Below are 27,517 nucleotides of genomic sequence, written 5' to 3'. Positions count from 1 at the left end.
CATCACGTAAAATATATTCTTTGATATAATGTGTTTTTCTTGTGATGCCTGCTGTTCTATTGTACTGCATGTTCGAGAGAACAGACTGCATGAGGTTTCTGCTCTGAGGAGTGCAGCTTAGGATAAGACGTACAGTACAGATGGTAAAGACAGGTAAAACGGGAGACAGTGTGTTTATTCTGTCTCATTAAGAATGGTTACAATATACCTACAATCTAGCAGATACAAATAATGTTTTTTTTTTTTTAGCCAAGTTTTAAATTTTGCTGTGAAACAGAAACCTATTTACAAAACAACCGATTAAAGCTCAGCCTTCTAAGGCCAGGATAATACGGCCTGACTCACTTTTATTTCAGGTGATTGTATTTACCTGGCTTGTTTGTCTAAAGCAGCTTTCCTCATGTATTTTCAAATGGGCAACTTCCTTTTCGTGTTTGCCCTCTTTCCCTGCTCTTCCTGCTCTACACTTAGACACTCGCCTCCCAAGCCAGGAGAAGCTAAAGCCCTCCAGGACAGAGCGGTGCAGTCAGGCTGCAGTTACTGCTTGCAGGTGTTTATGTTGATGCCAGCAGCTTCTTGTGGGTTTGACTCATCTTACTTAATTCATCATTGCATTATGAGGCATTTTTGTACTCCCAAGGTGGAAAAACACCCCATAGTTTGAGAGAGACTGTTTGAGTGTGGTTTTGGTGGAGTGCCATCTGATTTTGACGTGACAAAGTTAAATGGAGAATCCACCACGTCTTGCTTCTAGCAGTTGTATCCTTCTGTTAAAATATTATTCAGATTCCAGTTTGTTTGGTTTCTGGCCTTAGAAGTTACACAGTTCTCTGTCTAATGAGATGGCTTTTCTGCATTCTGTATTTCTACCATAGGTATCAATTCATATTTAAATTTTTGAATGGGCTGTTTTACATTCTGTTGGAGGTTTGGAGGAAAAAGGGAAAAAATTCTTTTATTTCCTCTCATAATGTTTTCTCCCCCACCCCATCCAGAGTCATTACAGAATGTGTAGCTTGGTATTGAAGTATCAGCCTGTCGTACCGTTCAAGTTATTTCCTAATCCGTGCTGCCATACTTGTCTTTTTTTATTCACCCCTCCCCTTCCCAGCCCAGAGTTAGACTAAGCATTTGTGGCTTGTCTGCTACAGGCTATTTTAGCCTGTATTTTACATAACAGAACATAAGTAGGGATTTAGGCTTTGAAGTCCTAAATTCTGATCCTCACAAATGCTGATTGGAGCCATGTAGCTGTGACATCACCTTAAATCTCCAATTGTGTATGTTTTCATTGTTACATGCTCATTCTTATTCTTAACTTGACCAGAAACGTTTTATTTTTAGGAGTGCTGTGTCACTAGGCAAGTAATGCAGCTGCACAGACCTATACTGCTACGGACTGATACAACTTACATTGAATATACCTCATACAGAACATATAAAACTGCAAATTCTTTTCTTATCAGAAGGGAAAAGCTTACCCTATCAATATGTTTGTAGGGTAAAAAGGAGAATTGTGTGCAAATAATGATAGTTAATCTCATCTTCATTTTTTTCTTTTCCAGGACTGTTGCAGTGTATTATTTCAGTGGTTGATGTTAGTCATTGTTAGAGCTCCCGTTGCAGGGAAGAATAAAAGGTTATCTCTTCATCTCTGTGCTATGTTTATTACTTGATCAAAAATACATGGAAAGTCTGTGTAGGAGCCTCTTATGTTCCACCAAGCTGTTGTAACAGTTCTTGAAAACCCAGTTTCAGTATGAATAGTATTTGGCTTTACTCTGTAGCCCTTTTAAATAGGGAGATTAGTTTTACGTATACTGTTCTGTGCTTTGTTCTGGCTATTGCAGTGAATATTCTGCCTTGTTTGCAAGATCAGAGCCTAAAATCTGTTCAGTGCAAACTGTATAAATGTTCTTGAGATTGATATGATGGTTAGTCTGACATTCAGAACCAGAGTGGGTAGCAGGATACCAAGTGCGTCAACCTCAGGAGGTACTACGACTTCTCTGAATCTATATATTCCAAATCTTGTGATTTTTGCTAATATTTTTATTACTGTACTCAAGCACATGAAGATGATAAGATCTGGAGTTTTGTTGTACAAACTACAGTAAAAGTTGATCCATCCTCTAAAGGTGAAAGTGTAATTAAGGAAGTGTAATTAGAGGTAGCATCAGGCTTTCAACATCTGTGTTCCATGGGCTTCACAATTCACCAGTTTGATTTTGCATGAGTACTATTTGTTTGACTGTGACCTTATGTCCTGGTAATTTAACACTTCAGTACAAATACTCTTTAAAAAAAAGCGTACAAATAATCTATGAACTCCAAAACAGCTTTTAATGCTGTGAGCCATTATGACTCAGCAGTTTTACTCCTGTGTGTGCTTGTTGATAGGAGAAATGCCCTAGCTTTTCCTGTTTGACTTTATCTGTATTCTGATAAGGAAATAAGACTTGCTTGTATGATTGAGCTCTGTGGACTTGTACAGTTCTAGCCAGTTATAACAGTTTATTTTTCTTAAGTAAACGAAAAACTTTAGCTACGTTAAAACAGTTTTGGCTCCGTAAATGGTTTGATAAATTAATAGTTAATGAATGATTGCTTTGTGAATTGTTTTGGAAATCTAACTACATAACTAGAAGTTCATTCTAGTTACCAGAGCTTGTTGTAATGGATTAATTTATAACTTCTCTTTAAGAGGATATAAAAATGGTAAGAGAAATAGCCAATTTCAAGTGCTTTTGAGAGCTTCAGATGAAGTACTGAAAAATGTTTCCTGGGGAAAACCTCATAGGAGTTCTTGTACCTCTGCAATGATGGACTGTCAAAGCTGTATATTTTAACAAGATATTATATTAATGATAAAACTGATTGTAGTTATTCTAGAAACTTAGATGAAGTAAACTGTAAGAACCAGACCGCTTATCTGAAACTACTTTAAGAAAATGTAGTTTTGCCATTTGCCTGCTGTGAACATTAAAGGGTACACGCAAATAGGAATTGGTCACCTTTGGTGGTGCATGCTGAAGTCTGTTTTTAATTGAACAGAGATGCTCATTTTTTTCCACAGAATAATTCCGCTTGAAATTCAACCCATGTGCCATTTGAATTGCTCTGTATTGCACACTTTACGCATGGCATCCTATGACGTATACTAAGCTGAAAGTTGTGCATGTATGGGCCCTTAAGACAAATTCTAGCTGATTGCACAAAGCAGGAATTTACTGGAGTAAGTCCGTGGTCTGACTGGTCAAACATTCTTGACTTCCACCATCAGACTCCGTTGTCATGTGTTCAGTGTTATGATTCCCGTGGGCAAACACAAGGTATGAACTTTTCATGCTGAAATATTCAGTCTCTGAATTATTTTTTGCTTCTCGATGTCTGCATTTGAGTTGCCAGCTGAAGGATGACGCCTTTCCTATATTGATTTAAAATGTGCCACATAAATATTTGTTTATATTTAGAGGAAAAGATAATGGTATCTCCCCATCTACTTCTTGCTATACCATCTGTTGTTCGGTGTGCTTTATCAGACAATGATAGGAAATGTATCTAGACCACTGATACTGCTCTGATACTTTTTTTGGATAGTCTTTCTTGACCTATTAAGTGGGAAACTTTGTAGATAGGTACAACCGATTATATGTTGTGTTTTTGTGTGTGTGTGTGTATGTGTGTCTGATTCTTGAAAAGGATAACAATGCAAACAGGAATTCTCATTCAGTATGCTAAACAGATGGCGTAAATGTTAATGTGTTATACCTAGTATTGTGGAAGGAAAAAAATGCTCATCCTTGTGCAACCCATCAGCTTTTGAAGGTAGAGTGCAATGATTGTGCCCTTCTGCAAGAAGTCTGAGCCCCACGGCTATAAGAGTTTTTAGGAATGCATCAGCCTCTGTACTTCTCAGGTGTCCCCCTTTCCTCTGCGAGCCCTATGCTGTCTTCGTTAGCTGGCTGTGGACCCTCTGCTGGAACACTTTCAACTGCTTACCTCAGTACTTACGAGGGTCAGCTGCCCCGAGGTCCTCAGTGTTTCTTTCTGTGTGGATCTACTACTCTGAAATGGCTACTGGCTTAAGTAGTTCATCCTCAATTTTTATAATGTGAGAATGGTGGTCTCATTAATCTGTAAACTAAGGTTGAATCAAGCATGGTGGACCTGACTACCTTTTAAGAGGAATGCCTGGTTCTGTGAACAAGGGAGAGCAGTGGATAATGTTCACCTCAACTTTAGCAAGGTCTTCAGTATCATCTCTCATTCTTTTATTATTGCCAAACCGGTGAGTTATGGTTTGGGTAGATGGACTCCAGTGGCAATGGAAACCTGCCTGGAACAGCAGGCTTAAAGGGTTGTGAGTAGCAGTATAAAGTCCAGCTGGTGGCCTGTTACTTGCAGTGTTCCTCAGGGTTCAGTATTGCAGCCAGCACTGTGAATGTCCTCCTTAACAGAATAGGTCCTTGGGCCTTGACAGTGATATAAGCAGGGAATAAGTCCCATATCCCAAGTAGAAGACAATCTTGGTCTGGAAGGGAAGCACACTTCCAGAAGCTCACTTGACTTCCCTGCCGTGCTTCAAGAATTCCAGAAGGTGCTCTGTTAAGTTGCTGAAGAGTTTTGAATTGGCACAAAAACATACATTCCACCAAAAGAGATGAAATTATGTTTTTGCTTCAATTTAAATGAGGTATTGCTGTTAGAAATTGCTTAATCACTAACATCCATGTAAAGCAAGGGTTGGACTTGAATGGTCTTGTAAAACAACCTCCCAGATTTATCTCCACACCCTTCTGACTACAATCGTGGCAAAATTCAACATCATATTTTGTTAGTAGAATAATTGAGCTGTCTGGTTACGTACTATGATATGAAATGTAATTGACCATTTCCTTTTGTTCAGTTGAAAGCATACAGAAATTCCCCAGGCAAAAGTCTGTGAGGTTTCTATTGAGCCATTAATTGTGTGAAGCCAAAGTTAAGGCATTCTTTTTATATTTAATAGTTAAAAAATAAAAATATGGATTTGAGTTAAACATTGAGTGCCCGGTTCAAGTCTGAGTGAGATTAGTTTGTCTCTGAAATCAATAGACGATAAAATAACTGTGAACTGTAAGTGAAATTTGAAAATCATTTCAGATTCCTCAGCCTTATAATGAAAAACGATTATTAGTGTACAAAACTGAGAAAGTAGTACTTCAAAAAGACTTCTTTAGCCAAGGCTTCAAGCATTTGTTTCAGAATTTATTAAAAATAAATAAATCTGTGCTGCTAATGGTCATTTTCTACTTAGAAGTAAGATATCAAAAATATAACAGATGGATGATGATTTTTAAACACAATATAATGCCTGATTAGCTTTATGGTTATAAACTCTGTATTGCTCCAAACTGTGTAAGAATTAATTGATAGGAAAAAGAAACTCTGTGTTAAGATTTAAGGGTGAAAAAAAACCAAACAAACAAAAAACCACAAAAAAATGATAGACAGGTACCTCTGGGCATCTAGGCTGAACTTACATCTCATTCCAGAAGGAAGTAAATTACTGCGTTTTCTTAGTTGATTCTTCATTACTTACATCTAACAGTTTAGCTAACTTCTTTTTTTTTTTATCTTTTTAGCTAACTTCTTTATTTATCTAACTTCTTCTTACTAGGCTAAAGGTTGGACTACATTATCTTAGAGGTCTTTTCCAGCCTGAATGATCCGATGATTCTTTTGTTTTCCTTTTTTTTGTCTAAACCAGCGTCATATTAATAGGTCTGATGGTAAGTTACAATTTGTGGGCATATTGCAACTCTAGCTGGCTTTTTTTCTCTATAGACGTGGAAGATGTACAGAGGAGATGTTGAATGGGAAATACCTCAGAAGAAATGTGTGTGTACCAGGATATGGTTTTGGTGATTCAGCAGGTGACTCTCTTCTTTGTGATAGTTATGGAACAAGAGTTCATTGCCTCCAAGTCTTGAAACCACAAGCAGTGTACGGTTTGGTATGTGGTTAAGTTGCTCCAAAGCCCAAGTGAGAGTTGACAGATTTGAACAACTGCATGTTTCCTGCAATGTACTGTTCTGTTTTAAAGTAAATGATAAAAGCAAAAGTTGAAAGTTCTATTCCCAGTTGATGTTTTTTAATAAACACCCAGAAAAAGTCAGACTAAAAGTCTGACATCGGGTGACCAGGTGCAATTGGCTAGCCATAAAAGCACTGGACACTAATCACTGTTCTGCTGCTTAATGGAAATATCTTTTGTAGACATTCTTGAAAGTTTTTTGTTGTTGTTTTGTTTTGTTTTGTTTTCTTAGCTCCTTCATTTGCTCAGGCTCTAATTTAAGTTGACTGCTGATTCATGAGAGGCTTAGAAATTCCCAGCCAACATTTAGATACCAATTACCCTCTTGGACAAAGACTGTAATAATTTATCCCTAATCCTACACTTCATGGTACTGTAACCTCTCTACCTTCTTACTGCTCCTCAGAAACGGCTGCTTGCCTTTCATCTCTCATTTAAATCTCATTCTGTATCCCAGTTTGGGAGCGTGATGTAGGTATTCTGAGTGAGAAGCGCGCACATGCTTATAGGCTTTAAGGTGATAAGATTTTACCGTGTGGTAGTTGCAGCAGCTCCTGGCTTTTTTGCCCAGATCAGGATCTGTTGCTACTGATGCCTACCACACACGTAAAATAACTTTGAAGTGCCTTGCATACCATAGTTTGGGAACGTTAGCTTTAGATAGTGCAATTGTTTTTGTGAACAAAGACTAAGTCTTCCAAAAGCAATTACTGAACTCTCATTTTTGGAGGTAGACATGTGTTGACTTAGTGTGATGTTTCTGGAGTGATTAATTAGCACTCTATGAACTAAGTTCAGCATCACTCAGTTAGTCACTTAAGAAAAAAAATATACAACTTCGTTGTTGGTTTTTCCTCCTACTTAAGAAAACATAGCAGTGTGTTAAGTATCACTTTGTGGCAACTGAAAATACGTCCTCGCCTTGTAAGGGAGACTTCTGCATAAACACTTAACATTCCACGTTGAATAATATGGTTGCTCATTCTTTAAAAAGCAACATAGAAAAACAGGAATATTTTAAAAAAAAAATAGCAGTCCCATGTAGGAGAGGTTGAGCTGGTTATAATCAATGTTGTGAGCAATTTGCTGCCATACAATACTGTTTTTTTCAGATCCTTGACAGAGTTTTTATTATTATTTTATTTTTTATACTTTGTAGCAGTTTAAAGAGGAAAACCCCATCTTCAACAGTTCTTGGCTTTCTGAACTTCATTTTGAGAATGGTATGGAAGAAAGAATCCTATGAAAGTTGAGGAAAATTACATAGAGAATCAGGTTAAACTTCAAGTTCATGGGTTATGGGAGTGTTTCAAAACAGCTTTTAATATCTTTATGGTGTATTTCTTAGGAAAGTCTTGTAAAATCTATAGTCACCTTGCTGTAAAGTGCTTTTAAGATCAGAAAACGTGTTGTTTCTTCAATGTTGAAACTTCAGCCATGTTTAAGAATGCAAAGCTACTGTTAATGCTTTTAAAAGAAACATTTACTCTGTGTGGCCGTGACATTGTACGGAAAAGTAATGCAATTACTCTGCAAGTTACATTTTGCAAAGCATTTTGCTCTATGGCCACAGCAGGCATCTTTGTATAAGCCAGCTGGGTTGATTAACATCATCTGCCATGTAAAAGGCAGATGGAAGCTAACTTGATTCACTGTCCCTTTTTCAATGCCTCAAATAGAGGAACAGAATATTATGCAAGGTAGTAAAAATGGAATTAGTCCTACAGATCTGAAGGAAAAAAATCATTACTTTTGGTCATAATGTGTCAATATGCTTTCCACTTGTATTTAGTCTGATTTGTATAATTTGAAAATATTTTAAAAGCAGCACTTAAATATTGAACTCACTTCAGATCTAAAGAGCAAAATAGACACTTGCTTCTCTCAAAGAACAGCAGAATAAAAGTTTATTAGGCAGTTTCAGTTTGTGATAAGTTGTCATGTTTCCGTTGTTGCTTTTAACATTTTGTATTAATGATACAGCAAGAAGCACTGATTTTTATTTATTTTTAAAAGAAAAAAAAAAGCTGTGGCTAATTGCTTGGCAGATTGCTTGGACTTTTTAGTACTGTCATGCAAGGTGGTTTCCTTCTCAGACAACTTCTGCTTGATTAATTGAAAGTGCTCGTGGTAGAACAGGCTTAAAAAAATAAAATTAAAAAAATAAATCTTACTTTGCTGTACAGGGTAACTAATGGCTATTTTTTTAAGTAATAAAAAGCCTCTTTTGTAAAGAAAATAAAAGTAGGGAGAAAGTATGTGCACACATGAGCAAGTAGAACATCTTTCACCAAATGTATCTGAGCTGCCTGTTCATAAAATGTGACTTAGTGTATGTTCAGCATGAAAAGTTAGAGCAAGGTTTTAAGAAGTGTTTAATGTGCAAAGTAGTCGTTTTATTTCTGACTTTTTTAGCAGATGCTTGTCCAGTAAAATATAGACTGGAGAAAAAAAATAACATAAACCACTGAAATAGAGCCAAGACTTGATAAAAGCAGAGGACATTTCTGCAAAATCATTTGAGTTCTTGGTTAGAGAATCAAGTAGGAAAGACACCTGGTGAGAGGGAGAGAGAGAAAGCTATAAAAATCTGTGTATACAAATGAGAATTTTAAAAGCATAGACTAGCAAAGAAGAACGTTTTATATTAAACAATACCCTGGGAAAAGATGGAATGGTGAAATAGTGTAGTGAGTATTATAAACGATGTAGGAAAAATGAATTAGAGCAAAGAGTTGGATTACAAATAATGTGCCAAATGTAGCAAGTGTCACACCTAACTTCTCTAGCTTATGGGAAGAAAGCATTAGCAGATAATAATGACAGAAGTGCTTAAACAAGCAAACTTGTAAAAATAGCCTTATCAGATTCTACCTGCCTTGTGTTCCAGAACACTTAAGGATTCTTATAAACTCCTTTCTTGCAGGAATTGAGTCCATCTCAATATATCAAAAGAGAATTTAAAAAAAAAAAAAAAAACAGGGAAGCATACGGGGTAACATAGCTGTGTTAGAGGGGAAGATTAACAAGAGTTTCTATTCCACACCTCCCAGCTTCAAATTACTTTGCTGTCATTTCATTTTATGTCACCTGCAACATGCATTCTAGTCCCCATGTGCTAAGTGCAAAGGAGGTGATGTGTTTCTGGTGCTGCCATGTACTTAGATTTGCATTCGTCAGTTGTAGCAGCAGTGCTGAGGAGTGGCTCACGTTGTGAAATGCATCTCGACTCTGGAACAGGGTGGCTCAGATGAGGCTGCTATATCTATATATGCAGATGTGGTTTTGGGAAGGCCATTACATTTTATCTGTAGCTTTATTCTGTCTTTTAATAGAGACCCTATCTGATGTACAAGAGCGGGGACAGATTATCTGATGTCTGCTGGATGCCAGTTTTGTGCCTTCCTCTGGCTGAGGTCAGGTACCTGACGGTCACCAGCCAGCCTGGTGATAAAGAGCTGAGACTCCCTCATATTTAGCCTTTCACCTTACCTTCCCACTCTAAGCTCAGAGGGAATATAGTCGTGTTGATTTTTACCTCTTCTCTCCCGGTGAACACATCTGTAAATTATCTCCCAGAGAGGACTTGTCTGGTTAAGGGTCATAAATGGAAATGAACAGGTAGCAGGTAGAGGAGGTGAAAGGAGGCAGATTCAAGTGATATACCAGTTGATAGTTTCAAGAAAAACATAATTAGGTTGAATCGTTCAGAAATTGTTACTGCTTTAAACACATTTCAGAGAAAATGGCCTTTTCAGATTCTTTCAGTGTTGTACAAAGTCATGTGCTGCTGGAGACTTTACGGCATGTCCTTTGCGTGAAATCATTTGGGAAAGGATCTGTCTCCCTCTAATTTGGTAACGACCCCCAAGCCTACAGTTGCTATCTTTCGTAAAGTGGGTCACATTCCTTTCAGGATGAAAATAAAACATGGGAATTTACACTGTATATAAATATTTCCATACTTGAGGTATCTCTCAAGTATTCAGAAGATTCTTTGGCAGCATTAGCCAATGCCATGCCCACAGTCATATTAAACCTCAAACTAGAGCCATATTAAACTAAACAGAAGGTTCAAGAGACTTTTTGAGGAATTGCCTTAAATTCTTTTTTTTCCCTTCCTCCTCCAAGATACGCCTGTTACTACTGTGCTTTATGACCTGCCTAACAGGCATCCTTCTAGGGCTTCATGATTTTCCCCTGGAGGGAATTCCAGTCTGTACAGAGGTGTTTACTGACTTCAAATCTCATGACCAGAATTTCTCCTTGTTTACTTTCTCCAATGGAAGGACTCGGTAAATGCTGTGAGGACCTTTCCTAGCAACGAGAATTTGAACGCCAGCTCTGAGAGACTTAAGATGTAGATTATATCACGGTATTCATGGGCATCCTTCAGACCTACCGATACATGGAAGGTTCTTTGGGAAGATAAGCAGTCAAGATTATCACTTTCAATGTTAACCACCATGAAATGACACAGGAGGATTACATCTCCCTTAATTAGAAACTTAATGCTTAACACAAGGTGTAGCTCATTTGACAGCATCTGTGAGATGTCTAGGGAATTACTTGTTCCATATTTTAATAGCTTTATGATTTTGTTTGTGATTTCATTATTGTAATCAGTAGTAACCAAAGCACTAAAACTATAATGACACTTCACCAAATGCTACTTTTTTATCAAAAATCAACCAAGAAAAATAAAATATATTTTGTAAGGGGTATTTACTATGTTTAGATACATACTAAGGCCACAAAGTGAACCCTTTTCCTCTAAGGACATTTATAACATTCATAACGTATTTACTCTTAATTTATATTTGCTTGTTTTCCAGTAATTCAAAACCTGGTAAATTATCAGCCAGGGCAGTAACTTTGAAAATAGCACTGCTACACTATCACCTTGTACATACATTTCTCCAAAATTAAATGTCATTGTCTCCTTTCTAAAAATGTGATAATGGACTGTGTACTATGGATTTAATTAAAAAAATGAATTTAAATGGCATCCCACTTAAACAGTCTGTAGGGGCAAATTACATAAGATAAGTGTACCTAGCAGATGCAAAAAATAAATATTATAAAATCTGATTTTTAAATTATTTTTATGTCCTGAAATAATAATAATGGTAATCCAGTGTTATACCCAAGGTTTTTTAGTTTTATGAACAGGATGAATTGTTTCTAGTAGAAACTTTTTACTGTGCTGCTTGCAGGGTAAGGTGCTTCCAGGATGTCAAGAATTTTGTCACTTGAATATATTCTGCAAAGCTGGCAGCTTTGTATTTATGTATTCATAGTTGGTGTACTACTCCTAAATGTTTGGAATGTAATAATAGTTTTTTTGGCAGTAGGATTTAAGGATAGAAGTACTGTTTGGCACATAAAAGCAAAAAGTTGTAAATTACTACAGTACTAACCTGACTAAACACCCATAGTTCCATTCTGATTCTTAAAGAAATACATTATTGAACTCTATCTAATTTGTTTATAATTCACCCTTAGATTAATCCAAGTTAAATTGCCAAGTTAAGTTAAATAGTGTTATGTTTGAGGAGAAGCAAGTATTGTTTTTTTCACAACCTTTCATCCATGAAGAGCGGGAAAACAAATCTGATATTATAGACACTACTTTTAATAACTTCTTCTGTTGCTAAAGCTAGAAGTATGCAAAGAAAGTTCATAGCAATATAGTAACCTCTCTTAATCTGCCGTAGAAAACCAAACTCTCCTGAAAAAGGAATGCCTGGAAATTTATTATTTTTTTTAAATGAGACTGAATAATATTTTTTCCATCTTAAACATTCTGGATATGCTTTGTGAAAAATAGACCATGGTTATCCCATCTGCTGTTTTTGGTTTGTACAGGTCAGTACCTTTCTCTGCTCACACATTTATATAGTCATCATCAGCAATATGCCTTTTTACTTCCCTTTTACATTTGAACTTTTGCACTTGAACAACTTACCTGGGAGAGCATTCGAAAGTCATAACTTCAGCAGGGCAATTTTTTTTTCAGCTGACTGGATAGTTGATACATATATGTACCACAAAACTGGAGACGATAATCATTTTCACCTTTCCTAAATTGGTAAAACCATATGAATCACCAACTTTTCTCACTGCTTTACAGAGCCTATTTTTTAAAAATTGAATGTTTGCATCATAGAGGGTAAAAAAAAAAAATTGAGCTGTGTATGAAATATTAAGATTTTGTACGGAAAAAATAGTAGTTATCTTTTTGATAAATGTTGAATGCAGGGATATTTAATATTTGGCCATCAAATTTGCAACAATCATTTAACGTACACAGAGGAGGGCTTGCAAAACTGGGAGACTGCAGTTATATTGCTAAATATGTTCTACTAAACTTTATTCAGGCTTCTGGCTTGCATTAGCAGTTGAGCTTTGCAAAAATGGCTGAAGCTTGGGTGGCTGTGAATGTCGAGTTGCAGAAGTCTACTGCTGACAATATTAAGGAAGTGCTATTGTTTTTGCTTTACATGAACACCATATGCTATGAACTATCATAGCTTAAAGGCAAATACGTCTCTCACTAAAGCTACCCGGGCTGCAGAGCTAGTAATATCCACTTCCAGGTGGGAAAGAAAGCTGAGGGTAGTGTTTGAGGGCTTTCTTATCTTCACAAGTCAAACCTTTCAGTCCTTTGGGCCGTTGCATTTATTCTTCCCTTATTTCTTGTGTCACTATACTAAAAGAATGAGATTTACTTAACTTTGTATGGATTTGGAATGCAGATAAATCAAACTGAACTGTAATCATTTTCAGTGTTTAATTGGGCTGTATTTCTAAGGCTTATTCTTGCTTTCTAATACCGTATTCTACATCAGCGGTAGAAGTTGGAATTATAAAACATTCCATTTCTTTTAGATACATTTTTTTTCCTATTTTAGCAAAGACAACATGTGAACAGAATAAATGAATTCAAGCATATGAAAATGATTTGTAAAAATCTTAGAGTAAGCTTAGTAAAGGTAATAGAATACAAGATTTGTTTCCTTTAGTGTTATATACCAACATTGTCCCTAATGGCAGGCTGTTATACAAAGGTACAATGTCACATGTGCAGATGAAAAAAAAAAAAGTTTTTTTAATTCTTAGAGCTCTTGAACATACATATATATATATATATACATATATATATAACACTGCTGCAGACTTATTAAACTACATAAGAAATCTATTTGTATGTAAATGTTACCAAACTCTTCAAAGAACAATTTCGTCTCTGTTGGTGAAATAGATACATTCTTCTATTTCCTTCTGTAAACTTAGATGAGGTATTAACTGAAAAAGTAAAATTCATTCCTTGAATTTTGATTGTCATTGTTGTCTTTTTTTGTCTTTTTTTTTCTTCCAAAATGGTGATGTAAGAGACAGCAAGGGAGAGGTGTATAGCTCTCTCTGAAAAGTCTCACATGGCTGGTCCTTGCTTGGACTGTACTGTAAGGACAGGGTGATAACGTAAAGCTGCAGCATTTGCTGTGCTCAGAATCAGCTGGTACGAACTTCTACAAAACACCTCATAGCAGCAGGATGTTGGGGGGGGAGGTAGTATTATCAGAATATGATGTAGGTTATAACCACTTATTAAAACAGTCTTGATGAGTTTGGAATCCTGCTGAACAAAGGCCTGGAATGCAGGAAGGAAGTGGTGTTGTTATCATTAATGCTCAGCCTCTGAGCCCCTGAGAGCTCAGCATCATCTTGTACTCTGTCATCTGCGCATTTTCCTCACTAACATGTTAAGACTAATAATAGCTTGTCACGCTGTTTTATCAAAACTAATCCTTAGTTAGATACATTAATTTTAGAACACAAAGAAAAGTCCTAAATTTTAAACACGGGAGTAAAACTTATTTCCTATTAACAGATTAAACAAAGTGAATACTTGTAACTTTCATACAAAATATATTTTCTCATTAATGACAGTTCTTAAAAGAATATATTTATAAATGTATTCAAAAGCCCTTATAAAGCAGACGAAACCATGAGATTGTCAACAGAATATTTCAGTGTTTTTGCATGTTTTATTATCTCTGTATTTTAAATCTAAATGCCTACATTTCTTGAATTGCATTTCTTTTTTTCCTGTCCAACATAGTAGACAGAAATAGTTAGTCCAAATCTTTTTACCTAAGGAGCAATTCCTTAAAGATATCTTGATGCACATTTGGGGGAGAAACTACCAGAATTGTTTTTGCTTTTCTTTCTGGCTAAATCCCAAACAATCCAAGCATATGGAACAATTTAGCAGAAAATACATAATTATCAAACAGATCTGTCTTTGCCACCTTGAACACTATTCCTTGTGGCAGCATAAGTGAAACCTCATGTTTAGATTTTATTTCATTTGATCTTTTGCTCTATTGGCAAAAGATTACAAAAAAAAAAAAAAGGCAGATGGCACCATTAAAATATGAGTTGATTTGTGCTTACTCTTATAAGAATCTAAATATTGTAATATTGTTGATAAAGGCATGGCACGAACTTCTAACTGAAAATTTAAAGTAAAGAAACCAAAATACATTTATCTTAGTAAGATCCTGGACAATCTATGTAACTGTAAAAACAAATTTAATATCATGCAGGTGTTCACAAACAAATGTATGCACATTATTACATTTGTAATAAAATAAAGCTGCCATGAAATTTTGGCTCTTACCTTGTTTCTGTTTTTCTTTTCTTTGTGGAGGCCCAAATCAGCGAATGCTAATTCTCCGTTACAGTCTCTACTCAGTGGATATAAATCCTTACCGATGTCGTAACCTTATAAAGAACACTTCTTACAGTGTAAGAAATGTTCTGTCAAAATTAATTCACTGTGTTCCATGTTAAATGACTTCTGATTTCTCTTAATTAGCTTACTGAATCTGGAGTCCTTTCAAAACTGAGTTTTCTCATTTAGCTTATGTGTTTCGCATAAAACAGCCATTCCATAACATAGTTGAATGGCTCTTTCAGTGGGGACTGGATCTGCGCCTGGTCTTGTTCTCTGTGGTTAGTGTCCCAGCTGGGAACTCGCCTCCTGATTTTCAACTTTCAGGTTTAGGAAACCTTTTTTTATTCTTCAGTGTGACAGAAAACTCAATGGGAAGGATGGGTGTTACCTCTGCCCCCAGCTTTGACATATTTTCACTGAAGTGAAAGAAGGGGTTGGAAATCATCTGTAGTAGAAGAGGATATGAAACTTGGGTCTAGCTTATATTAATACTGTAAAAATGGGCTACATAACTTTCTCCACACATGTACATATATTTTTAAAAAAAGAAAAAAAAAAAGTTGCATGGTTACTCCAGTGATCAAATGATCAAATTCAGTTTAAAACTGAGAATCTAGATGATCTGAGAAAATTCAGTTCATAAAATCAAATTAGGGTCTTATGAATATAGTTGGAACAGGTGCAGAGAAGTCCTGGAGAGCGGATATTACAAGAGGTGGCTCAGTGTCTCATGTTTCACTTGGCAAAATGAAGGTTGGGGGGCTATGATTGCTGTCTGTGAACATACCAGGTAGGATAACACTGAGGAGCGAGCAGAAATACTTAATAAGCAAAGGTAGTCACAGGAAGGCACAGGAATAAGCTGGGCATGATAAATTTTTTGTTGATAATTTGAAGGTTCTTAATAGGGAAATAAGCCTTACTATAATCTCAGAAAAAAAAGAGGAGGAACTAGTGGTTCTTAAGATTATGCTTGAAATGAATAGACAATGAAATTGGAAATTTATTTCATCATATGTGAGCAAATGCCCATATATTCTGTAAGTCTATGGAATAAAGTTTTGTGGAAGTGGATGGAAATGCCTTCTAATTTGAAACACAGAGCTGACAGCTCCAGGTATGCAATATGCTGCAGCAGTACAGCGCAGGTACCTTATCTCCATGGCGAGGTGCAATTCTAGAAATGTCTGTTGTGCTGTCAGATTCTCACAGTAAGTTGTATCGCTAAATAGTTTGTTTAAAACAAAATAAAACAAACCCCTCTGCAAGTCCACACAAGTTATATAGCTCTTACAAAGAGTGAAACTAAGACAAGAAACTGAAATCCTATTTTAGAAGTCTGAGATGCAGTCTCTCATCCTTGGTTTTTGTGTGGTTGCCCTTCAAGGCAATCTACTAAGGCAGGAGCTTTGCCTATGTGACTCAGTGGGTAAAAATGTTTTTAAAATATTTTAAAGGCAAAAAAGGGTTCTTTCTGTTGGAACTAGACAAGTGTCTGGTAATTCACGAATCAAACTTTTGCTTTATCTTTACTGTGGCTGTATTTACACACTTCCTGCTCAATTCACCAATTACTTTTCTGAAAGACTGGTAAATGAGTTGTATGGCAGTAAGTGTGTGTTAATACTCAAAGTATGATACTTCTAAGGTATATTTTAATATTTAGTAAAATAACGAAAGCTGCACACAACAACCTCTGGTGTTAGAATTTATGAAGAAGCTTTGCAAAACTCTTAGCTGTGGTTTGGCTGTGGTTTTTCTTTTATCAGAACACTTCTGCCTGAGAACTGAGATGTTCACCGATCCACTCTTGGACAACCCAAGGCAGGCCCCGCATCCCTGTGGGGATGAGGTGACAGGAGATGAAGGTTCCCATTTCCCTCAGCTCCTCTTTCTGTAGTTTGGCCTGTTTGTTCCAGGTGTCCTTCCTCAAAGGGCTCCTCACCTCTTTCTCCTTCCCTCTTCTGTGATGAATAGGATATAGTTTTCTGCTGCATCACAGTCTAACCCTTAACAAGCTCTGTAGTGCTTGATCAAAAAATGCAGGCTTCTGTCCTGTGAAAACTCCTAAGCAGCGTCCTCAGTAAAGTGCAAGGGCTGAAATTCAGTCTAGCCTTTTCTTTTTTCCATTTTTCATCTCTGTATGTAGAAAGCTATTGAAGTCTTTACCTTGTTTGTTAGGTTTGGACTGTAAGCGTTCTTAGATCTTTAATCTGATGACTTTACTGTTCAGTTTAACAAACCAAAGTTACCAGGAAAGATGATACTGAAATACCATGAAACCACAAGCTTCAAACTATGTGTTATCAAATATAATTTTCATGTGAGGCACTAAAATCTCTCTCCAAGGTTCCCAGTTATAGAATCTGACCTTCTGGGTCTTTCCTGCATTAATCCTTGCAGTGCTGCTGGAGTTGGAGGTGATTCCTGTTTGATAGTTAAGGAAATGAAGCATACGGCGCCTTCCACCACATTGCACAGGAAGACTCTGTCAGAACCACAAAACCATCCATCCTCTCAAATTTTATATGTACTTTTGTTAACTTCTGCTTTGTCTTCGGCCTCTCTGTCTCACTCACACACACACCAGCCCCATGTATATGATGTAGTGTAGTTTATAATCCTATTATACAGAATTATAGCATAATAATCCTACAGTATAACAGCATGTGTTATGAGAAAAATGTACCAAAGATGAAAACCTGTATAAAGCAATACATTTTTCTACTGTTTATTGCCTTTTTCATTTTTGGATACATACTTATGCTGTCTTGAAATGCTGTCATAAGGTTGGAAAAGACAGCTGTCAGTTTTGGAGACCGCACCTTTCTATTGCAGTTAGTTAAAGGGAGATATCTTCTAAAGTCCATGGTGTTTCTCTGGTGTAGCAGTGGAAATCCAGCATCTTGTCATCATCATTCTAGTTTGGGAAGCTGCGATATGTTTAACTCATCCCAAATGCACTCGTTAGGTAAGGTATGCTTCCTGCCCCAGCTGCCTGCCATTACCTGTTCAGCTTTCTGTAGGAGAGGGAGGTTAAAGTTCACTTCTAATAGGCTTTCTGCAGGTAAAAAAAGAACACCAGGGAGAGCAGAAGCTTTTCAATAGAGGTTTGCCTGTATTTCAGGTGTTAGAAAGCAGGGGTTTATTGTTTTGTTCTTCCTGTTTAGTGTTTACCTATGCAGTTATGCACTTGGCAGAACAATGCCTTCTCAGTGCAACCAACTATTAAAACAGATCTACTACTATTTTAAATGAGTTTTATGGTTGAAATTGTGGTTCATTAAACATGTAAGTTAACTTGCAGTAAAACAGCAAATAAGTTACTGACTTGTTGGTTCATCTTCTGCAATTTTGACCTTTTATTTAAAATTTTGTTAAGCATTTGTATGAATTCTTTCTACAGATATGTAATGCAATAAAAAATAACACATTTAAATGAAAATCTTCTTTACATAAGATATACATTAGAGTGCATACTGTATTCAAGTACAACATATCAAAACAAGACTAAAAAAGGGGAAATAAAATTATAATGTAACGTTATTCCAGGATAAGAAGGTTTATCAGCAAAGGGTGTACAGGTTTTTTAAACCCTTAGAAAAGTTATTCTGCTTTTGTTTGTTGTTTGTGTTGGAAAATTTTATCAAGCATCAATATTAGATTTAGATATTATATATATATATATATATACAGTAGTAAAACAGGAAACTCACTGTCTCATAAATAATCTCGTGATTCAGAACTGTAATTTCTGGGAAATTCATGGCCCCCTTTGAGTTTTGGACAGTGAAATTTGATTTAAATTTAGACAGAAAAAAAAAAAGATAATCCTGCCAAGTTTTTGTCTGCCTTATGATTTATAGCTCTGAACATTAGAAATGTATCTTTGTAATAGTCCTGGTAACCTAGGAGCACTGGTCTGAGCTCGCAGACTTGTCAATTTTGAAAGGGCAAGCAACAGACTTCCTTACGTTGAAAATAGCTTTTGTGATAAATGATTTAAGATCATACATGGAAAATAGTATTTTGCATTTTGGATCTTTGCTTTTATAACATGGGGAACCTAAGGTCATTTTAAAAGTAGATGGGATTTGTTAGGTAAATCTGAACTATCACATGCCTGACAACTATAATACTTGGTCTTGAAAAAAATGTTAGATGCTGTTTTTATTCTAAGTATATATTGATTATATATTGCTTATGATAAAGAGAATATTTTAGACTCCTGCAGCAATTGATGTAATGTGTACTGCTTTTTCTCTTTTCTATTGTTGAGTGTAAAATGTGCATGAAAGTGTCTGAAGTCTAGGTACAGTGGACCTTTGATTAGTTCTGTAGTTGTACCTTAAGTAATTTCAGTGCAATATTGGCAAAATATTTACTGTTTAATTTCTGTTTTGTGTGTTTGTTTTCATCTGTGTTCTCTAAAATTTTTGGTTTGGATTTGGGTTAAACTAGAAAGCTCTTGATGACTGAAAATTCAGGAGTGCACGTATAGAACTGGCATCATTTTAACTGCTGGCCTGTGGCACCGAGGAACCCCAGTGTGAGTCACCAGCACAAAATCTAAATTGCAAGCTAGAAATTGCTGATTTCTAGAGATTTGTATGCATCAGTAGGAAGTCTGTACAGCAGTTAAATTGTAAACTCTCAAAGACACAGGAAATTCTCAGTCTGGCCACTTACTTTTTGCCCTTGTTCTTTTCTCTCTTTTTTTTTTTTTTTTTTATTATTAGTGGAAATACTTTTTCAGGCTTTTTTTCCCCATCTCTCTTGTTAAAACTTGTTCTGGTACAAGTGTTAGTGTCCTTCAGTCTCTTTTCCTTCACCAGCTGTAGCCTAGTAATGCTTCTTTGAAAGTATTCACGGTGATATGGTTTATAGTCTTGTGACAGCTGCCTCATGGTGTTTCCTCTCTCTTGAACCAGGAATAATTTCCTGGAGGCCAAGTGAAGAAACACCTGTCTCCCATGGCTCATAGGTTCTTTCAATTGCTTAGTCTAAAAGTGTAGACATCTTTATATGTCTTAACATCAGCTTAAAATAAGCTCAGGAATCAAAGCGACATCCTCTGAATTTGAGAATTGTCTGTCACCAATTTTTTAACCTTAATTTGGACTTTTTGGAAATATCCAAAATTACAGATCCTGAATATCTTTTATTGGTATGTTCCTGTTTTAAGATATAGTCTTTAAAAAGTGAGCCCATTATTGTCATAATCTGACACGTTTAGTCATTCCCATGCTTAAGAAGAAAAAGAAGTCCTTTGTCACCAGTTACTACCAAATGTGCAATTTCACCCTCATTTTGGTTATGTTTACAAAATTTGGTCATTCAGCTTTCATGGCTACTTTTATAAATTGTTTCCTGCATGTACTGGCCTTGCTTGTGTCAAAATAATGATTTTATTTTATATTTTTCTTTTACGTTTTTATTAATGTATTCATGTATTACTGTTTCGTTGCTAATGGGAAATAGATGTTGTTATACATCCATCCACAGTTTAATGTAATTTACAAGCTGGACTGTGTATTGTAACGCAACTTACAAGGAAGACTGCCCTTAAATTGTTTCCTCTTCAGGCATATAAGAAATGAAAATCATGATACACATCAAAACTTTCATTTTTAATAGATAAAAGAATAATTGGAGGCCAAGATATTGGAATTGGAAATGGAAGTCTGGATTTCTTCAATACTCAGTATTTGGAAATATTCTAAACAAGGATGCTGTGTAAAAACCTGATTGTTTGGAAACTCATTGTACAGAGCAAGAGCTAGCTTACCAAATAAATGACACAATTTTGCTAAATTTGTAGAATAATTATAAATTTAATTGACAGTTATCAGAATTTCTGTGAACAAAGTAAGAGAAATTGTCTACCATATGTTGCCATTTTTTTCTTTTTTCAGTTCTATGAGTTAAATACCTGGTCAGCTGTTAGCAGGATATAAATAAACACTATAAAGCTAGCTTGAAAATTACTCAGAATTTATAAATTAACAGATAGGAAGTACAAAATTTAAGTATGCAATATACTGAAAACTTTTTTTCTTCTAAATAACATGTATCTTCTAAAGTTTAATTGTGTCTGCAGCCTACACAGAAGTCAATTCTGCCTCTTTGCGTAACATAACTAAAACTTCAGGGATGCAAGTATGATAATTCTGAATTGTGTTTTTCTCTTGGATTTATAAGTACAGAGCAATCCTTAATGCATTAGTTTTAGTAATCTGCAGTTTATACTTTCTAGTACAAGTGTACCTGTGTACAAATTACACAGTCAGCGCACGTTTTATATATCTTTCAAAAAAGAATATCTTAGTTATGTATATTTTTTTAATTGGGTTGCTTAATAACCTGTAAACATTTTTCCCTTTAGAGTCTCAGAGATAGTGGATACAAAATATTCCATATAATCTTAAGTAATGGATATAGCTAAGATTGTGTACAGATACATGGATATAGAATATTTTCTTCCACTTAAAATGGATCTTCTGCCAGTATAAGCAGTTTAGCATATGTTAATGATTTAGGCAGGAGTTTAATATTAAACTTGGTTTTCTCAATAGTGCTCTCCTGGCCTTTAGAAATGTCTTGTTTTGGTTGGTGAACTTTGTGCTGGGGGTTAGTATTTGTGACTGACACAAGTAAGACCACCCCCTTCATGAGAACTGTTGTTTGTTAAAGTAATCTAGAACAGACTAGTTGAATTTATAATTCTACTGAAGAGGTTATGAAACAGTCTAAATTGGCTCTGACTGTAAACTTTGACCTGTTTGGCCGAATTGTGGGAATGGTGCCAAAATTTGATATAAAGCAGTTCTGGGAAGCTCTTTAAGATTAAATTCCAGGACTGCATAACTGATGTACTAATGGTATACTTGTGATATTAGGCAAGTGTTCCTTCGATACAGTTTTAGGCTTGAACAGATCATTCACCTAAAAGTAAAATGATATCCGCTCGGATTTAAGTGATTGCATCTCAATGTGGTTTCAGAAGGCCCAGTTAAAATTTCATGTCTCAGTATCCCTGTCTTTGCACCTCCCTGCAATGAGCTAGCCTGGCTCTTCAACAGCTTTTTGCTCTGCCTTTTCTTTGGGAATGAAAAGGTAACAGAGTAGCTTTCTGTGATTGCCACGAAGCTTTTCAGCCAGCAATCACTGAATCAGTTTGTTTCAGCACTCTTATAAGACACGGCTGGTTCAGGCAAATTTTGAGTTGGAGTCTGTGTAGTCATACATTTCTTCACTGATTTAATAATAGTAATAGACATTGGGTATGGAAATACTCAGGTTTCAGTTGAGATAATCTCTGCAGACTCCACAGCTGAGCACTGGTAAGAGCAATGTACTTTTATCATTTATATCAGGAAAACCTTCTTTATTCACTCAACACAGAAATAATTACCTTTTTTAAAAACAAAACAAAACAAACTAGTATTGTCTATTTTTCTTTTTGATGCTTTGCAAAAAAACACCTTTTTTTAAATTGAGTATTTTCAAGATTTGAGGAAAATAGTGAAATAGCTCATGGTCTGGCTGAATTTAGTGTTTCCAGTGCTATGATACACATTGCTGGGGATCCTCATCTCTCAGTCCACAGCCAGACAACAGAGTATTCTGTCAGACGGTGTTGTTGGTACGGGTAGTGCTGCGTTAAGTATGTCCATAGGATGTATTTGCACTTGCTCTGTGACAAAACTTCAATCTGCTGTTGTAACTTTGTGTAAACAGAGTAAGGAGTCACTATTTCTAGGATTCCTGCTGAAGTTGCTCACGTATGGGGGTATTGGCTACAGAGGACTGCATGGTCTTTGGTTTTTCTAAACTGAACTCAGTATAATACTGGAGATGGGACTTCAAAGCAGCTGGCTCTCAAGCGAGGAAGTAACAGCAAGGGTTCTCTCTGAGAACAGGAGTGGCAGCCTGGAAGGAAGAGGATACCAGTTGTGGGTTGCACTTTGGGGAATTTTATCTGCCACATAGAAACCCTAGAGATCAAGTGTTTAAAGGCAGAAAAAAAGCACTAGAAAAAGATGAAAAGGCCTCTGTTGAAGAATGGACAGCATCGAGATGAATTGAGGTTGTAGATAAACTTTTTTTTTTTTTTAATCATCGGTCTCATGTTCTTTACTATGCTCCTGTTGCTAGGAGTTAAGATTGTTGTATTGCATAAAATTCTCTTAATTTGTTGGTCACTGCTCACAGCTACTGGGGACTCGAAGGTATTGTTTCCAAATGGATCCATTGAGTAAACACAGCTGATGTTAAATGTGTCTTAGTTCAAGGGCCTGGTTTGCAGAGAAGAACACTGAGAGTTGTTTTTTTTTTTCCCAGGAAAGGTGAAAGTGAAAGGGCTCACACTGAGGGAAATGCAATTTAAAAGACCAGTTAGGACCTAGATGTGTTGTTATTTCTAAAATTCTAGAAGCTTAAAAGCATGCTGGTTGTCTGCATCGTAACAAAGAGATTAATTTCTGAATCTCTCAACAGATCTGGAAATTCATCCTTCTGTCATAAATTACCAGTTGATTCAGCACACTCCTTATAACTCACGCACTGTAGGATATGTCCCAAAGCAGTTTCTCTGCTGGATGTTATTCTTCTGGAAAGAAGGAAGACTGCTTAATATTTGCTCCTCTTAAATAATTAGGTGTTTTTAAAATGAAAGATGGCTTTTGGCAGTAGTTAAAACTGAGTTGCTTGAGTTCTGTTTCAGACCTGAAGAAGCAGTTGTGGCAGAGAATTTTCTTTTCCAGACATTGTCTGTCTAATAAAGTACTCTAAAGCTCTGTACAAGTCTCTCACCACTTGAATTCAACAGTTAGAACCAGAGATAAGAAGCTGGTAAACGCTGATGTTATTACCATTGTTATTTGTCTTTCTAGAGACAATGTAAGACTGACTTAGGATCTTGTACATTTTCTGTTTTGAATGCTAAAGCATTTCACAACTGTAAAACAAATGTAAAAGAAACCATACCGCTGTTCTGTGGCTAGAAAGCCAATTAGGCCACTCTCTAGGTTTATCTCTGGGATTTAGTTTTCACTTTAAATCAGAAAAGTCCAGGCAATGGAAATGATGCTTCTATATGGACACTGGATTAAGTGACAATCATTAACCTATGTGAAAAGCTTGAAGCTTACAGTTTAGCCCTCTTGCTAAAAACGTGTAGCAAAAAATAATTTGTTTTTACAGGTATAAACAGCTGTGCTTTATTTTTTGTTGTTTTAAAGTTATTAATGTGAAATTCAAAGAAGTAACCCACTCTTTCATGTCTTTGAGAGTATATACAGAGATATTATGATCTACAGTATTTTCTATTTACTCTATGGGAGTATTCATGTTTACGTTTCCTGAGGCTGAAAATTAGAGGGGATAGGTTTCAAGGATGTTGTACTTGATCTGGATTAAAATAACTGGTAGATTATGTTCACTGTAATGTTACCTTTGGATAAGTTACCTTACATGTTTGCTATCCTCACTGCTCTGCTACTTTACAAATGCACTCATTGAGCTAGTGAATCTTGTTACGTGTTTGTCAAATGAATTTTTAAATATTATGGCCTGGATTCCTGTGAGAACGCAAGTTTTCTCTCAGTTTAAATGGAAGGGTGTTTGTTTGTTTTTCCATTATATGGCATGTTTTAATCGTTCACATGATTACACATACAACTTCATTGATCCAGCATCTCTCTCTTATCTGCCAGCATGCAATATGGCCGCTTAATGACTGATGACTTGAAATATTTTTAGTTGTCCCTATCTAGTATTGTCTGTTACTAGATCTCTAGTCGATGTGTTTGAGGCTACAGCATTGTCTGCTGTGACCCTTGAGCCTTTTCAGAATTACTGCTTTTCAGGAGAGCCTCCCCCGTACTGTAAGGCCAGGGTTGTGGCCTTAGACTTGCACATTGTGGAGACTTCAGTTTGTTTGGAGCCCCACATTGGAGGTTTGCATCCAGGTAGCCTGGGTTGCTCAGTGTCAGGGAGTCCTCTTGTTTCTGTTCATTACTGTCATAGTATTTATGGCAGCTTGAAATATTGCTAGATTTGTTGTGTGTTTGCGTAAAGATTATTGATTAAAAAGTTTAATCACGGATGGCTGGTAATTATCTTAATGATACAAGTATCATGTCCTTTACAAGACACATTTATGAAGTCATTCAAAAAAAAATTAAAATAATTTTTATATTTACTTTGAAATGTGCACTTCCTGTGAATACTTTTTTTTTGGATGCTACCTTCTTTTAAATATTTGTTATTTGGAGTTCTGTATCATCCACTCTGTTGTCTTGTCTCCTCAGGAGGAAATTCAACAAGCTGTTTTTGAAATACTGACTAAAATTTATCAAGTCTTTTTGATCTAAAATACCCATATTCGGTCACCTCTGTGTAGCTCTGTTGGAGTAAAAGGGTTTTTGTCACAGAAGCGAGCATCTCACTTGTTATTTTCAAAAGTATTGAATAGAAATACGCAGTCATCTTTCCTGTTTTTTCTATATAATTTATATTTTTATAATTTCCACCGAAGAAGAAACCAGTTCTAGGGTTGCTGGTGTTTCTTTTCTTTCCGGTGTTCTCCTCAGACTTTCTTCATTCTTCTCCTGATGGACATGAGAGCCTTGGCTGTTTTTTTTTTTTTAAAAAAAAAAAAACTATTCCTAATTTGTATTAAATATTCCTAATTAGTTATTATTATGGACTATTTCTATTAAAAAAATTAGTCATCAGTAAGTAATAACTTCAGAAGTATACATCTTACACTTACACATGGCTACAGGTTGTGTAAAGAAGGAAGAAGTCTTGGTATAGAATGCAGCTTTTGCTGCATTATTCTAGATAGAGGAATTGTGATGAGTGTCATCTTGGGGATTTTGGCATTTCTAAATCCCTGCTAGGGGTAAAGTTTGATAGTCTGTCCTGCTTTGTTTGCCTTCGTTCTTTTCTAATCTAGATATTTTTTTTTTTCAGGAATGTTTCTTTTTCAATTTTAAAATGTTGGGGGTTGTTTTTTTGTTGTTGTTTTGCGAAATAGTGAAAGTGAATGGATAATACCTGTCATTCAGATTTTTGTTTCTCCTAGCTGGCTTTGCTTTTATTTTTTATTTTTTCTGAAAGTGGCTTTTTTCTAGTACCAGCTAAACTTTTTTTTTTCTTCCAGTAAATGGCATTAGTTTTTATACTATAGGCATTAAAGTAATGAAAACAAGTGAAGAGTACTCCTTCCTATGCAACACTTGCACTTCAGTTTTGATGACCCTTTATTAATTTAGATCAGGATGATAAAAACTTTCCATACATGAGTTAACCTTCTTCAGACTTAGTCTTTGAAAGTGTGGGTGTTTTAGAGCTGTAGCTTAGTGATATATCTTCAAAGTCTCAAAATGTGAAGTTCGCTGTAATGCAGTGTCTTCACCCTTCATCTGTCAAAGCAAGGTAAAGGGATGGGGTTTATCAGGAGATATGCAGTACTGATGATCTATACATTTTCCACTCTATCTTCTTTTTTCCATCCCGGATTGTCAGCAGTTTTCCATCCATCTTAAATTACAACAGCTTGCTTTCATCCATCTTCTGATTTCTTCAAAAGCCTTAGGTTTTAGTTCAGCAAAGCATGTAAGTTCATGTGTAGCTACCTGTGCATGCTTTGCCAGTAGTGAGGAATATAGCCATACCAGTGTGTTGCATATAGGCTCTATAGCTCTGTGAATTGATGGATGAAGAACAGAACATCATTTAGTAGACAACCTTGTATAATTCCTCCCCCTCGTTTATTATTTGCACAATATAAAATATATATACAGAACTGTATGGTGTTTTTCAGAATGGCGCTCATGATTATGTATATTTATTTGCAACTTTGAAAGCTGAATATGGGTCTTCTCAATAAGTATACAATAGAAATTAAAAGGATAATAGGTTTTCTCCTCCTGCCAGGGAACTTTGGGGTTTTTTAGTAAATGTTCTAGATTTTCTTTTAAAATAATGCATAGGAAAAAATATTACTGTATCTTCCAGCTACTTGAATTGAAAATGAATTAGCGATTGTAGCTCCATGTGACCTATTACAGGACTTTTTGACTATCTGGAAGGAAGAAGAGCATTAAGGTTTTAATTTGAAATATAAATTCCTGATTCGTTAATCAGTTAATTTTTAGTTTTTATTTTTAGAACATATTTTTCCTCTGCGGTGCCTTTGAGGGATATTTTAATTATTTTAATGAAAACTGTCTGGCTTGAAAGTTGTTAGCTGTGGTGAAAGCTTAAAAAAATAAATGAAAGGCATAATTTATCCTTCAGTTAACATACTTAGTGTAGAATATCATTTAACATAGTTGAAAAGCGAGTGAACGGGAGGTCCTTAGGATTCTTGACTAAAGTTCTGAGCAGCTGAAAATGAAGGCTTTAAACAGACTGAGAAATCGTTTTGAGTTTAGGGTAAATATCTCATCTTTGAGCTAAACTGTTGGTATTTTACAGCAGCATTGTTGCTTTTATAGATTTCCTATGTCTTGCAACTTACAGATTTTTTTTTTCATGTATATTTTTCCTTTAACTTTACGGTAAAGGCTTAAGGCGTGTGAAATTACTCATGTAATTTTAAGTTATTTGCACGTTACAGATCCAGTCAGAATAATTTCAGATTTGAAAACAGTTTTTATTTTTCTTTTTTTTTTTTTCTTTTT

General features: G+C 35.8%; 1 protein-coding gene across 2 annotated transcripts in view; it reads left to right on the top strand.

Annotated features, from left to right (window-relative positions):
* The window catches only part of AHR (aryl hydrocarbon receptor), a 63,771-nt gene that overhangs the window by 12,225 nt on the left and 24,029 nt on the right, over positions 1-27,517 (top strand). The window contains exon 1 of one of the 2 annotated variants that reach the window (XM_083823220.1): positions 17,820-18,113. The exons of the other annotated variant lie outside the window; for it this stretch is intronic. The gene's annotated coding sequence lies outside the window, so the exon portion shown is untranslated. Of the gene's footprint in view, positions 1-17,819; positions 18,114-27,517 lie in introns of those variants that run through there. 2 annotated transcript variants of the gene reach the window in all.

The sequence above is a fragment of the Anser anser genome, assembly GCF_964211835.1.
Source record: "Anser anser genome assembly, chromosome: 2".
Lineage (NCBI taxonomy): Eukaryota > Metazoa > Chordata > Aves > Anseriformes > Anatidae > Anser > Anser anser.
The sequence above is the reverse complement of the archived record's forward strand: the minus strand, read 5'-3'. Positions and strand labels throughout refer to the sequence as shown.